The following is a 13,656-nucleotide window of genomic DNA, read 5'->3' on the forward strand; positions in this document are numbered from 1 at the left end:
GATCATATCATGGAATTTTGTTTCTAGGCTGCTGTAGGTTCATGGACAGGGACGTGAGGTTGCTGTCTCAGTCCAAAGCTGGCTTCAAGCTCAGTGACCAGCTCTGTTGTGTACTCTGTCTGGGGAGGACAAGCCCCTTTTGCAGTAAGTAGCCAGCAGTGATCAGCTCAGAAAAGAGAAGCCAGCAGCCAGGTTCAGAGCTGGTGTGCAGCGGCCACATTCCTTTGCCATGGCTCTGTCCCTCACCCGCAGCAGCCATCTGCTGCTGGCCATGGTGAAGTCAGATGGTCCTGAGCTGGCCACGAGTGAGCTGGCCTGTGAATATATAGGGCTTCCCTAACTCCTCCCTTTACTTCTGTATGGATTAGAAGTGTTTCAAATAAAAATGTTAAAAATACTTCTCCTTCTTTATTTCTCCTTAAGATCAAGATGTGAAGAGCTAATTTTTAGGATCCCTGAAGTCCTGGATCTTTACTTCTGCCTTTACTTCTCTTTAATCAACTAGAAGCCCCCTATGGGTGTGACAGGTGTGAACTGTGAACTTGGCTCTGGTGCCTCACACACTCTGCACTGTGAGGGAAGAGCTGTGGGCTGGGAGGTGCCGGGTGCTGCTCCGGGCGTTTCTGGTGTTTTCTACTAGATGTCACTTTGTGCTGGGCCTGGCACTCAGTGCTTGCCATGTGTGAGCTAGTTGATGCTCACTGCAGGTGGGTATTGATACCCCCATTTTATGGAGGGGCGAGTGGAAGCTCAGAGAAGTTGTTACGCATCTGGGGGCTCACACAGCATGGTGGACAGCTGCACTGGGACAGCTCCACTCCTCTGCCATTGCTCTTCTGTCCTCCTGCTCTGGTCTTCGCCCAGGTTGTAGGTAAGAAGGACCATGTGTGCTTTCCAGGGGCCCAGCCTCAGAATGACTGTGGGAACAGGCTGAGGAATAACCTTGAACTGATTTTACTTGTTCTTTGTTTTTGCCTTTATTTGAATATTAACTTCCCCCGTTACGTGTATTACTTTATGAAACAGGTTCATTGGACAAAGTTTCCCTAAAATATGCTACTTCCTTTACCCCTTGAATATCATGCCAAGAAGAGCGCAAAGCCCACTAACACTCTGTTCTCTCTGACTTTTCCTTCTAGTACATGCTGCGCTGTGACATGAGGTGGTCTCTGCTGGCCAAAGACTTGACAAAGACCTGTGAATTCATTGTTCACTCTGCTGTAAGCTTTCCTCGGGTCTGCATTGCACCCTGTGCACAAGCGATGAGTAAGCTACTTAGTCTTTGATGGGTATGTCAGAAGACAGGAGATGCCTGGTCAGAGGTGGCCCGAGGCATAAGCACCTCACCCTCACAGTGCTGTTTTTTTCCTTGGTCATGCAGAATCAGCAGTGACCATCAGTGCCTATACTCACTGTGACACGTGGTGACAGACTTGTGCTCACTCTGCACTCTCTCGGGCTTTGCTAGTGCTGTCTCATATAGAAGTGGCCATGCCTCCTCCCTCCCTGGTCTGTGCCCTGCTCAGACCTCTGGAATTTTGTTTCAAGCTGGAAAGCCCTTTCCATAGCTCTGGTCAGGCTGAGGCTGGCAGGGAAGTGCTCAGGAGCCGTATCTTCCCAGGCTGCAGCTCCCAGGACTACTTTGGTGTGGAGCAGAAGCCTGCACACACTCCACAGTCCCCGCTACACACCTTAACCAATGAGGCCGCCATAGAGTGTCAGGCTAGTCAGCTTGGTTTTGTAGAAAAATTGGGCTTGCATTTCTGTTACACTATTATGAAATGTCTGTGGTTTGGGTTTTTTTTGGGGGGGGGGACTGTACCAGGGATTGAATCCAGGGGCACTCGACCACTGAGCCACATCCCCAGCTCTATTTTTTGTATTTTATTTAGAGACAGGGTCTCACTGAGTTGCTTATTAGCACCTCGCTTTTGCTGAGGCTGGCTTTCAAATCAAAATCCTCCTGCCTCAGGCCCCCAAGCCACTGGGATTACAGGCATGTGCCACTGCACCAAGCTATGGAATCTTTTAAGTAGTAAATAAAAACACTAAATCTGCTGTGTGTGAGATTGGCAAAATCACAGATGTCCTCTGTTCATCTACATTCTTTTTGTCATTTTTTTAGAGCTTTTGTAGTTTCCCTTTCCTGTTAAATTTTTTAATACTCATAGTGTTAAGAGTCTCTTTCAGTGATAAACTATGTTGTATACATTTGTATAAAACACTTTAAAAATGTTTCCTCTTTTTTTTTGGAAGTTACTTGGTTTAGATGACTATTTCTCTTTTTTCCATCAACAGTCTTAAAATTGAAGCAAGACAAAATTTTTATGTGGATTACCCTCCCCAAAAGAGTCTTCTATGTCCTTGATAAAAAGTCTCAAGTTTTGTGAAGAATGAGTCCAAGTGGCTCCTTGCCCAGGGCCAGCCCCCAGGTTATGCCTCCCCCAGTCCCCAGACTGAAACCACCGAGCCCCTTTTGGTGGCATGCTCTGGCTGGGCAGCAGTGAGTACTTCCAGGCCGTCTGTCACCACGTGGCCTTCAAGTGTTGTGTCTTTTGGGTGAATGGTTTCAGAAGAAGGCCAAAGCATACTGTGGTCTACAGTTTATAAGGTCAATGTTTCTTTAAATGCTGCAAAGAAGAGTATTTTCACTAAAGAATACTCATGAACCTGTTAAGTTAAAGAGTGTATTCAAGAAGAATATTCATTGTCATGAGCTCATGGTGAGTGAGTGACCTTGGCCTTGCTCAGTGCCTGACCCCACCCTGCTGCCTGGGTCCTGCTGACCTGCCCTTCCTCTGCCCACTCCCTGGGTCTTGCTGGCCTTTTGGATCCTGGCTCCTGGTAGAAGCCCATGGCAAGCGTGGTTGCAGCGTGGCTGTGTGGATGGATTCTTGGAGAATGTAATGTGGAGATAATCCCTGTTAGTTGATGTGGGTGGCATCCAAGGTTCATTTTTAGGTCTGATTCTTCCAGGTAATGGCTGCGTAGCTCCAAGGCTGACAGCACTGGCCCAAGTGCCTCATTCCACCACCACTCACAGCTCTACAGGCAGCCAGCAGGGCACTGACCTCCGAGCCTCACTTTCCCATGTATGATGGTAACCATCTGGGAGGAGTGGACAGCCTCATGAGACTCAGCACGCAGTAGACCCTCCAGTGTTAGCTCTCATTCTCAGAGAAGGGTTTAAGATGATGATACTTCCCAGAATACTGCTTTGATTTACAGATGTAATTCTAACATTCTGAACCCATAAAATGCCTTGGAGATTTTGACACCCTTCTCATATTACAGATGAAAAGATGAGTCCTCACGCAGGGCAGGGCGGAGGAATTTGACAAAGAGCACAGCCGTGTTTTTTGCAGAGCTGTGTTTGTGTTTGGAAGCCAAATCTTTTCCTTAGTACCAAGTCCCTTCTGGTTCTTTAAAGAGGGCAACACCTTTGGGCCTGCAGAGCTCTTTAGCCCTGGCCCTCAGCCGCTGATTGCAGTTCTACCTCCCATTCCAGCCTTAGAAGGGGACATTGACTCCGAGCCCTGTGGACTTCACCATTACCCCAGAAACTTTACAGAACGTCAAAGAGGTAACTGGTTCCTCTCATTCCACTCAGATGCCATGGGTTTTCCTAGTGACCAGACCCCATGACCAACTGCTCTGTAGCTGGGAACTGAGCCATGGTGAGAGGATTCCTGATTGTTTCTGAACACTAATTAGTTGTTACTTTCAGTTTGATCTTATGTTGAACTCAGCTTAGGAGAAGAATGTGGTTTAAAAGTTTCTTGTCTGTTTGTGGTTTTGCTTGTTTTTTTGAGATGGAGTCCTCTGTGTTGCCCATGCTGGCCTCAAACTTCTGAGCTCAAGTGATCCTCCTGCCCCAGTCCCCTGAGCAGCTGGGCCTGTAGTGCCCAACTTGCTTTTTTTTTTTAGTTGGGTATAATACCTTTATATAATACCTTTATTTTATTTATTTTTATGTGGTGCTGAGGATCAAACCCAGGGCCTCACATGTGCTAGCCCAGTGCTTTACCACTGAGCCACAAGCCCACCCTCAGCTTGCATTTGACCATGGGTAGTCATCTCAGTCTTGATGCACTGCGGGCCCCCAACCCCCTACTCCTTCATTTCTCAGGTCAGCTGGGGTCTGCCTGCCCATGGCCTCTGGTCAGCCTCTGTTAATATTTAGTTGGTAGTTTCTCCCAGCAGCATTCCCGGCAGGCAGAGGATAGGAGGCAAGTGCTTTTCAAAGATTCCAGCAGTCTCCCCACACCAGGGCGTTTACTCCAGGGCACACAGAAGTCAGAGCAGCAGCCCAGCCGGCCCTGCAGGGTTGCACTCACAGCAGCTCTTGGCCATCTGCCTCAGCTTGTATGGACCAGTTCCACCATGCAACCAGCACACTGGTTTCATTAAAGAGGTTCTTGGCATAAAAGTTAGCTAGTTAGATCGAAATAAACACACAGACTCAGTTACCTTTTTCTATGACCAGGTCTGAGACGGCTCTCCCTCTGAACTCCTACCTCTAACCGCCCGGTAGGGCAGCAGGGATTACTCAGGGCTAGCAGGAGAGAGAGAGAGAGCACGCCAGGGAGTGGCCTTTTATTGAGGAACAAGAAATTCAGGGGAAAATTTCATCCAGTGAAGGTTGAGGGGGGCAGCACTCCAAGGTCAGGGTCAGTGATTGGCCCCAGGGTCAGTGGTCAAGTCACACCCCCACAAGGACAGGCTCTCGCACCAGGAGAGGGTCGGGAAAGCTCCGACACAGTTTAGCCAGAGCGCCTCACACCCAAACCGGGAGTTGCCCAATCACGTGTGAGAATGGCTCCCCACAGACCAGCACTCATCCGCTGCTGTCAATTTTCTTCAGTTTTTTTTCTTTTTTTTAAGATATTTGTTTCTTGAGGAAGTAGGGAATTCCTACAGCTCCTTCTGGACAGAACTTTCTTCTTGACTAGTTCTTCATTTTACTCACTGGAAAATACAGATTAGAACTGGGTTGAGGGAAAGTTTGGGATGACCTCAAACCCGGGGAGATATAAATAAGGCAAGTGGTATGTCATGGGTTTCAGAACCTTCTGGAAGGTTCACAACTCCTCTGCCATTTTCCATGGCTCCTTCTCCTTAGAGAATGGAGCATGTGGCTCAGGAGGCCATTCGGGTTCCTGTGCCCCAACTCGGCAGTGTGGTCCCTCTCCAGGCCCCTGTCCTCCTGGGCAGCCCCTTCAGTGCTCATGCTGCGCCTCCCTCTCTCGTGGCTCCTCTGTGTGTGGGGCAGATTTCTCTTTTTCTTGCTCTTATTCTCCGGAATTCATTGGTTCTTGGTTGCCAATTTACAAGTGAGGACCTGGTAAGTGGCTTGGTTAAGGAGACTCTTCCCCCACCCAAGTGAGCATCAGGCTCCCCAGGAGAAGTGCACACTGAGTTTGCACTGAGGGTCACACGAGGAGAGGGAGGTGTGTGCAGGCAGCCTGTCCTCTGGGTGTTGGGCTCACTGACCTACACTGTGGCCTTAAATGACTTGGGACACTGCCCTGTCCTACCCCGATCTGCCCTCAGAGTCTCGTAAGTAGGAAGTCCCAACTCTTCCCAGCTTCCCCACATTATGATGAGTCACCTTGAGATGTCTCTTTGGCCCCCACAGTGATCACAGGCAGCCGGTGGGCACTCTTGCACGCTGCCCTCTCCGCCAACTGGAGGTCTGTGGTGCCTGCACTCTTGCAGTGTCCTGGGCAATCACTTGTTCTTTTTGTGTTTGTTTTTCCATGATGCTGGGGACAGACCTAGGGGCCTCACTGCAGCTCGGCAAGCCTCCCCAGTGAGCTACACCCCAACCACCATAATCCACTTTTTATCTGACAGAAATGCTTCACTGGGTGGAGTCCAGGGGGTGTTCCTCACAGCTTGACTAGTATAAGTTTCTTTGCTTTTTATTTATAAATGAAAAAAACCGTCTTTCATTATGACAGAAGTATTTATGTTTGTTGTTAGAAAATAACATAAATCAAAATAAAATTGCTTATTTATAAAATACCATGGTGGGGTGCTGGGGTTTAGCTCAGTGGGAGAGCACTGGCCAAGCATGCGTGAGACACCTGGTTAGATCCTTAGCACCACATAAAAATAAACAAACAAAATGAAGGCATTCTGTCCATCTACAACTACAAAAAGAATTTTTTAAAATACCATGGTGGGTTTTGTTTGCTGTTTTTTAAGTAGAAAAGGGATTTATTGGAAGGGTAAGGTGGCTCACAGATACTACAGGAAGGCTGGAGACCAGACTCAGAAAATAGTGCAAATTGATTTTTGTTTGAAGATGCTAATGTCACCACCGGGAGGATGGAAAAGAGTGTTTTGAGGTGGACATAGAAAGCTTTTCCTATTTCATCAGTTGCTTTAAAGAATTTTAATGTGAACTGTTACCGCTTTTTTATTTTTCCAAACAAATGTTTCTTTTTTATGTGTAGTTATTTTTAAAACTCTGTCTTTAACCAAGACATTTTTAGAGGCTGTATCTTTGGGAACCATCAGGTAGAGAGCTCCCTGCTCTTCAGTTTGAGATAAGTGCTGGTCAGTTGGTGGCCCCCCACCCCTGTGACCATTGCCACTTCAAATGGCTGGTCTGAGTTTAGATGAGCAGAAGTTGAAAATACTGGCCTAGTTTTAAAGACTCAGTATGAAAAAGAGAATGTAAAATATCATAGATAAATTTTTATATTGATTAAATGTGGAAATGATAATATTTTGGAAATATTGGTTAATTTCTTTTGTTTTTGCTTTTTTAATGTGGCTACTAGAAAGATTTAAATAACATAATGTAGCTAATTACAAATTTTATTTGTAATTAATTATAAAATAGTTACAAATAAAATTACAGTGTAATTTTATTTATTTACTTTTAAAAGTTTTTTTGGTACTGGGAAATGAACCCAGGGGTGTGCCTGAGCTACATCACCAGCTATTTTTTATTTTATTTTGAGACAGGGTCTCATAAGGTTGCTCAGCCTGGCCTCCGACTTACAAACTTCTTGCCTCAGCCTCCCGAGCACTGGGATTGTAGGAGTATGCCACCACACCTGGCTACACATGTAATTTTAAATGACATTTGTGACTTTGTTGAATTTCTGCCGGACAGTGGTGTACTAAACTCTGAAATGCTCTCAGTGACTGGGACATGGCAGAGGTGCAGATGCCAGGAATAGCTGTCTCACTCTCTAGACTGTTTCCCACAAGACCATCCCTCGCTCTCAGCCAGCTTTCTGTTTACAGAGAAAAGAGCCGAAGTGTTTGTCTGGCCTTAAGGAGGACACCTTTCTTTTTTTTTTTAATATTTTTTTAGTTATACATGGGCACAATAACTTTATTTTGTTTATTTTTATGTGGTGCTGAGGATCGAAGCCATGGTCTCACACATGTGAGGCAGGTGCTCTACTGCTGAGCCCCAGCCCCAGCCCAACAGCTTTCTTAATATGCACAAAGTCCTGAATTCAGTCCTCAGTACTGCAAAATAATTTGCAGTGAAAAAAACCAAATCCCTTGAAATACAATAAATGTCTTAGCTTTTCGAAATTTGCCATATAGGGAACAATTTAAAGTTGATTCTTACCCTTTTTTTTTTTTGGTGACTGGATGCCCTTTGCCAACTTCCTTTTATGTCTTACTGGCTGAGACAGGAGACTTCTGGATCTGAGTGGAGGCCAGCCTTGGTGGAGCCCTTGGGTCCTTCTGTATAGTCCATCAGGTGCTCAGGTGCCGTGTGCACACATGCAGCTGTGGAATGAACCCGTCTCCTGCTGCGAAGACTGATGGGTGATGTGGTTATGTCGCTCCTGTCTTCCCGTTTCCTAAAACAGGACCCTGTACACCCTGTACTAGTAACTCAGCTTTGTTTTCAGGATTTATACCAAAGTAGCTATCTAGTAATTTTGGCTTTTCCCTTATACTCCTGATACATTTGTTTTTGTTTGTTTTAGAGAGCTTTGCTCCCCAAATTCCTCATTAGAGGACATCTCAACTCAACCAACTGTGTTATCACACAGCCACTGACAGGAGAGCTGGTAGTTGAGCACTCAGACGCCGCCATCCGCAGCATAGAGCTGCAGCTGGTCCTGTGGAGACCTGTGGTAAGGCCCTGCTGGTTGCAACCACCCAGCCTCTGCCTGCTTCTCTAGAGATGATGTGGGTGGAGGCAAAATAAGATCTAGTCTCTTTCTGCCATAAATGTGTCTTAGTTTGTTCTCTGTTGCTATAACAAAATACCTGAGACCACGCAGTTTATAAGGAATAGAGGCTAATTTGGTTCATGTTCTTGATACATGATGCCAACATCTGTTGAAGGCCTTTTTGCTACATCCTGTCAAGGAGGAGGGCATTCCATGGTGAGAAAGACCAAGTATACCAAAGATAATTCACTTCTATAACACAGCCATTCCTTCAACAGCCCACTCAGCACAGCTACCTCCTGAAAACCCCACTTCCAAATACCACTGATCTGTTAATTTGGGACATTAAGTTGCTCACTTAACCATTGCAGTGTGTTTGAGGAAAGTGAAATATGGAAGGTGGACCTCTAGGATTCTGCAGAACTGGAGAAGTGGGCCAGTGTGTTGATGCAGGTTGGCAGTGTTGACAGGGACTGGTGATCTGCTGTTTCCTCTGTTCCCAGGGTGTGCAGAAGGCTATGCACGTGATGCCACAGAGATCCAGAACATTCAGATTGCCGATGGGGACATCTGCAGGGGCCTCTCTGTCCCTATACACATGGTCTTCCCCAGGCTCTTCACCTGCCCCACACTGGAGACCACCAACTTCAAAGTGGGCAAGTAGCGCTCCCTCAGCCCCGCTGGACGGGTTCTGGGAAGGTGTGGACCACTCAGGTTGTGCAGCTCAGACACTCAGGCCTTGTCCCTCAGCCAAACCTCACTGCTGTGCCAGCCTGGGGAATAGCATGGGTAGCCACGTTTCTCCAGATTAGGGCAGGTGACTCTAAGCTCTGTGAGGGACAGGCAGGCAGAAGGAGTAGTGTGGAAGGGACGTCAAGGTCAGTTCCTCTGCTAGGGCCAGGTGGGAACAGTGACGCTCCTGGGATGAATGTCAGTCATCAGGAGGCCCCTGGGCCTTTTCCCTGAATCCGTGGGTGAATGTTTGACCACCAATCCGAATCATGTTCCAGCTAGTGTTCTGTCCTGCTTTTTTTTCCTTTAACATATCATGAACATTTCAGTGGGTTTAAGTCTTTTTACCAAATGTTTTTTTGGTTTTGAGGGTCCTTTTTTTGTTTTTTTTTTTTTTTTTTTAGACAGGGTCTTGCCATGTTACCCAGCCTGGCCTTGAAATTTGGGTTCAAGTGATTCTCCTGCTTTAGCCTCCCAAGTTGCTGGGACCATAGGTGTGTCTGCCTGTCCTACTAGATATTTTAATGACATGTCCCTCCTGTTAAGAATCGTCATGCTGATAAGATTCATTTGGGAGGTCACCCACTCTAAAGAGGTAGACACAGCGTAGGAGAGTCTGCGAGTGACTTCAGCACTTCCTGGCACAACTTTGCAGATGGTTGAAAAGACCTCAGTAAGAGTTCCCTGGGCTTTCCCAGAACACTTCTGAGCCTTGCCTGAGGCTTGCTGACAAACATGTATATGACAAGGGGATTTTGGTGATGGCTTCTGCTGTTATTCTGCTCTATTGAGAAGTGGGAACTTTTCCCCAAGACCAGTATGTTTGTGTTAATGTCACATCCCCCTGAGTCACTGTGCATTATTATTAGTCCATGAGGAACTTTAAAAATTATACTGTGAGTTTAAATTATAACTAAATTCAAAACATAAGTCTGTGTAGCTTCCTCACCAAGCTTGTATTACCAGAGGGAAGGTTGGTGGCACCTGCCACAGTGTCACTGGGCACTACTTGCATTTTCTTTGCATGTGCTCTGGACGTGAGCCCTAGGGCAGGGCTGGCCAGTACAGGTGGAAGCACAGTTTAGTATTTGTAGAATTCTGGGTCCTTCTGTGAGATGTCACATTATAGTGAGAGCCTGTTAGGGTCAGGACACAGGGTCAGTCTACTGTCCCCAGGACGCATGGGCAGCAGAGTCTGGAGAAAGGCCTTGCGCAGGTCAGACTTGACCCAAGCAAATGCCCTATGGCCGACTACGAAAGCACACTTGTGATGGTTGTCGATTAGATGGCCCTGCCCGTGGCACAACATCCACAGGTGCCCAAGCCAGAGGTGCAGGTGGCGGCCCCTCCCCCACAGCCCCATTTCCACACTCAGAGGTGGCCTCTCTCCCAGACCCCTGGTGTCCTCCTGGAGGACAGTGTCAGGCAGGTTTTCCTTTTATACTCTGTAGCACTGTGCATGTTATTCCAAAGAATGTTTTCTACTTCAGAATACCTCAAATTTAAATTGAGGAAGAAGATCTTGAATGTTGAATTCTTGGCTTGGTTTTCCTAAATAAACTGCAGAAAAGTACAAAAATTGTTTTTTCTGCTGTGCTTTATATTAAGTGCCTATTTTTTTTTTTTTAGATTCACTAGAATTTTCAGATGAAGCAAATCCAGGAAACTGTCAATCAACACATATTAAAAATGCCTGTCCTCCAGTCAGGAGATCAGTGATTCTCTTGTCCTCAGCCTGATGCCAAGTCAGGTTTAGAACTTAAAAATGAGTAGCAGGTGGTTAGTGTGGGTCTCTGTAGAAAAGAAGTGACCTGTAACCAATGGTTAAGGAGCTGTGGCCTCACAGAAGCCCCAAGGTCCTCTTCCTGTTGGCTGTGGGGAAGAGTTTGGAGCGGGGACCCTGGACTGCTTGGCCTTCATTCACCTGCCAAGCAGGTGTGGACACTGTGCAGGCATGGCCACCGGAAGCCAGGCCAATTCTCAGGGAGAGGATCAGTGATCAGAAAATGTCCAGGAGCCTCCAGGTAGGAGGTCAGGTGTGAGCACTGTGTCCTGCATTAAGGCAGGATCTCCACGTGTCCTCCTCTGCATGCCAATGACAAGTGGCTGCAAATGTGAGGGTCAGGCCTGATCTGGAGGCCTGTTGGAGTGTCAGGAGCTGCAGGGGGATGGCACTCAGAGCGTCAGGAGCTCCTGGGTGAAACGGCTGTTCTTCCAGGTGTTCTCAGCTAAAAGTGAAAGCCAGTGCCAGCCCCAAACACAGGCCCCCTTCCTGCTGGGCACCAGTCTGTGCAGCCTCACACTCCTTCCTCCTGGGGCCACAACAAGACAAGGGAGTTGGAGGGATTAGTGGTGAGCAGGGCTCAGAAGACAGCCAAGAGGCCATTTCTTATAGTGTCAGTTATCAAAGGAAGGAAAGAAGCACGTGCTTGACTGCTGTTGTGGCTGATTTGGGGAGAAGGCAGCCACATCACGGGGGCATAGACCCCAAAGGCAGAGCCGAGCTTCTGCAGTGTGTGCTGGGCACCCCCTTGGGCCAGCACACTTCTCTGCCACACAAAGCTTTTCCTCCCATGCTCTTGATACCAGGGGAGGCACCTGGCTCCTTTTTGCAGGAGGCACCTGCCTCACATGCACCCCTTCTGTGGGATCAGTCAGGCTTGTCTGTAGTAGCTACAGAGCTGGTGAAAAAAAATCCTGTTTGCTGAAAGGTGAGGGCCAAGTGTTCAAACAGGCACTTCAGGCAAGTTTAGCAACGTCCAGAGGAATAACAAACGGTCATTCTTCCTGAAGCTTATCACTTGGGGACTGGAGGGGCACCCAGCCAGCTGCAGGCAACTCAGAGTTTGATAATTCCCTTAAGAATTGCAGGAAAGGTGAAAATAAAGCAAAAACAGTATCTGTTAATCAAGAGAATTTGAGGGTGTTCTGTTTGGAACAGGAGGACAGAGAGGTGATGAAGCTCAGGAGCCCTATTCCCAGACAAGGCAGAGGTGCGCCCCAAGGGCCTGGGTGGCTGGAAGGCAGGGTGACGCTGCAGGGGAGACTATGCAGGTGGCACTGGGCCCCCTCTGTGGAGCTGCACCTCTGAGGTTGGCATTGCTCTATTCCTGAGCCGAGTCCCTTCCTTTCTCTCCACAGAGTTCGAGGTGAACATCGTGGTGCTGCTTCATGCCAACCACCTCATCACAGAGAACTTCCCCCTGAAACTCTGCTGGACGTAGCCAGAGGCGGGAAGGTGGGGTGGCCAGGTGGTAGGCCAGCTCCTCCCCTGACTAGGGCCAGAGCCACGCTGGCAGCACATGTGTCTTGTGATCTGCCTTGGAAACGAATCTGGCTCCTTGAGTGTCCCCCTTCTCCCTGGCTGTTCGCAGACCCTCTGGATGCCCAGGCTTGCCTCATGGAAGGCGCTCCAGGAGAACACCCTACTCCCGTTCCTGTTCCTTTCAGTTTCAGTAAAGCACTGTGCCTGCAGTTTGGGGTCTGCTGGAAGGTGAGGTCACGTGCACAGAGAGAACCCCTAACTTACTAGTGGACAGACATAGCGAGGGGCTTCTGGCAGTAAAGGGTCAGCAGCCAGGTGACATCCAGAACAGCCACTAGCATGCTCGTTGCTTATGAGTTTGTGGACCTCTCCCAGGAGGATGTCCCACCTTAGTCTGTAGTTCTTTGCAACATTTCTCCACAAACTCCAAAAGCTTTAGGAACTGGGAAAATCACTCTTACTCTCAGGATTGGGAGGACCTGGTAGCGCTGGTTGGGGCTGGGGTCCAGGACTGGCACGAATCCCCTGCTGCCACATTCCCGGAACAAGATGCAAGGCTATGGGAGGCGAATGCAGGTGAGCTGCTCTTGTTACAGGGCAGGTTCTGAGTGGCAAGAGACCGTGCCCAGGGCAGTGGAGGCCCCACCATGGGGTAGTGCCAGGAGGACACCCTTGAGCTGATGAACTTGGCCTGCCCTAACCCAAAGCACCTAAGCCCTGTGCTTTCAGCCAAGTGTTTTGACATGCAGCCAGTTTTTGCCTCAGCCTTGAATTATGGTTCACTGTTTTTGACGAGTCTGTTGCAATAAATTTCTTCCTTCAAACCCTGCCATTGTTTGTTGGCCCACAATTAGCAAGACCTCAGAAATAAGCCATGCCACTGTGCAACTGGGGCCTTCCTTGGTGGGCCCTCCTGAAGGCATGGAGGTGCTGCACTGACACTGTCCCCTATGTGTTTGGTGCAAAGCCAGGCCCTGCCCACGACAGCCAACACCTGAGTTCTGTTACGTCAGCTACAATAGAGATGTGAGGTCCAGCGTAGAAGGAATGGCAGCCTGGCCTGGCCGAGGCCCTGCCCTGTCCTAGGACTTTACAGTGAAACTGGTGGGATTTAGCTGAGTTACTGAAAGTAGGTTCCCAAAGAACACATTTCTTTTGGCTTTTTTTTAATTGGTTGTTCATAACATTACAAAGCTCTTGACATATCATATTTCGTACATTAGATTGAAGTGGGTTATGACTCCCAATTTTACCCCAAATGCAGATTGCAGAATCACGTCGGTTACACATCCACAATTTTACATAATGCCCTATTAGTAATTGTTGTAATCTGCTACCTTTCCTATCCCCTACTATCCCCCATCCCCTTCCCTCACATGTTCTCTCTCTACCCCATCTACTGTAATTCATTTCTCTCCTTGTTTATTTTCCCATTCCCCTCACAACCTCTTTTATGTAATTTTATATAGCAATGAGGGTCTCCCTTCATTTCCATGAAATTTC

At 47.9% G+C, this 13,656-nt stretch overlaps 1 pseudogene across 1 annotated transcript; it reads left to right on the forward strand.

Moving 5' to 3' along the window:
• The first annotated feature begins 229 nt into the window (after positions 1-229).
• Positions 230-8,835, forward strand: LOC144375660 (vacuolar protein sorting-associated protein 26C-like; annotated as a pseudogene). Its single transcript, XR_013435640.1, has 5 exons — positions 230-274; positions 1,140-1,220; positions 3,515-3,583; positions 7,968-8,117; positions 8,660-8,835. The product of XR_013435640.1 is annotated as a vacuolar protein sorting-associated protein 26C-like (transcript).
• Positions 8,836-13,656: the final 4,821 nt, after the last annotated feature.

This window comes from Ictidomys tridecemlineatus, chromosome 3 (genome assembly GCF_052094955.1).
Source record: "Ictidomys tridecemlineatus isolate mIctTri1 chromosome 3, mIctTri1.hap1, whole genome shotgun sequence".
Classification (NCBI taxonomy): domain Eukaryota; kingdom Metazoa; phylum Chordata; class Mammalia; order Rodentia; family Sciuridae; genus Ictidomys; species Ictidomys tridecemlineatus.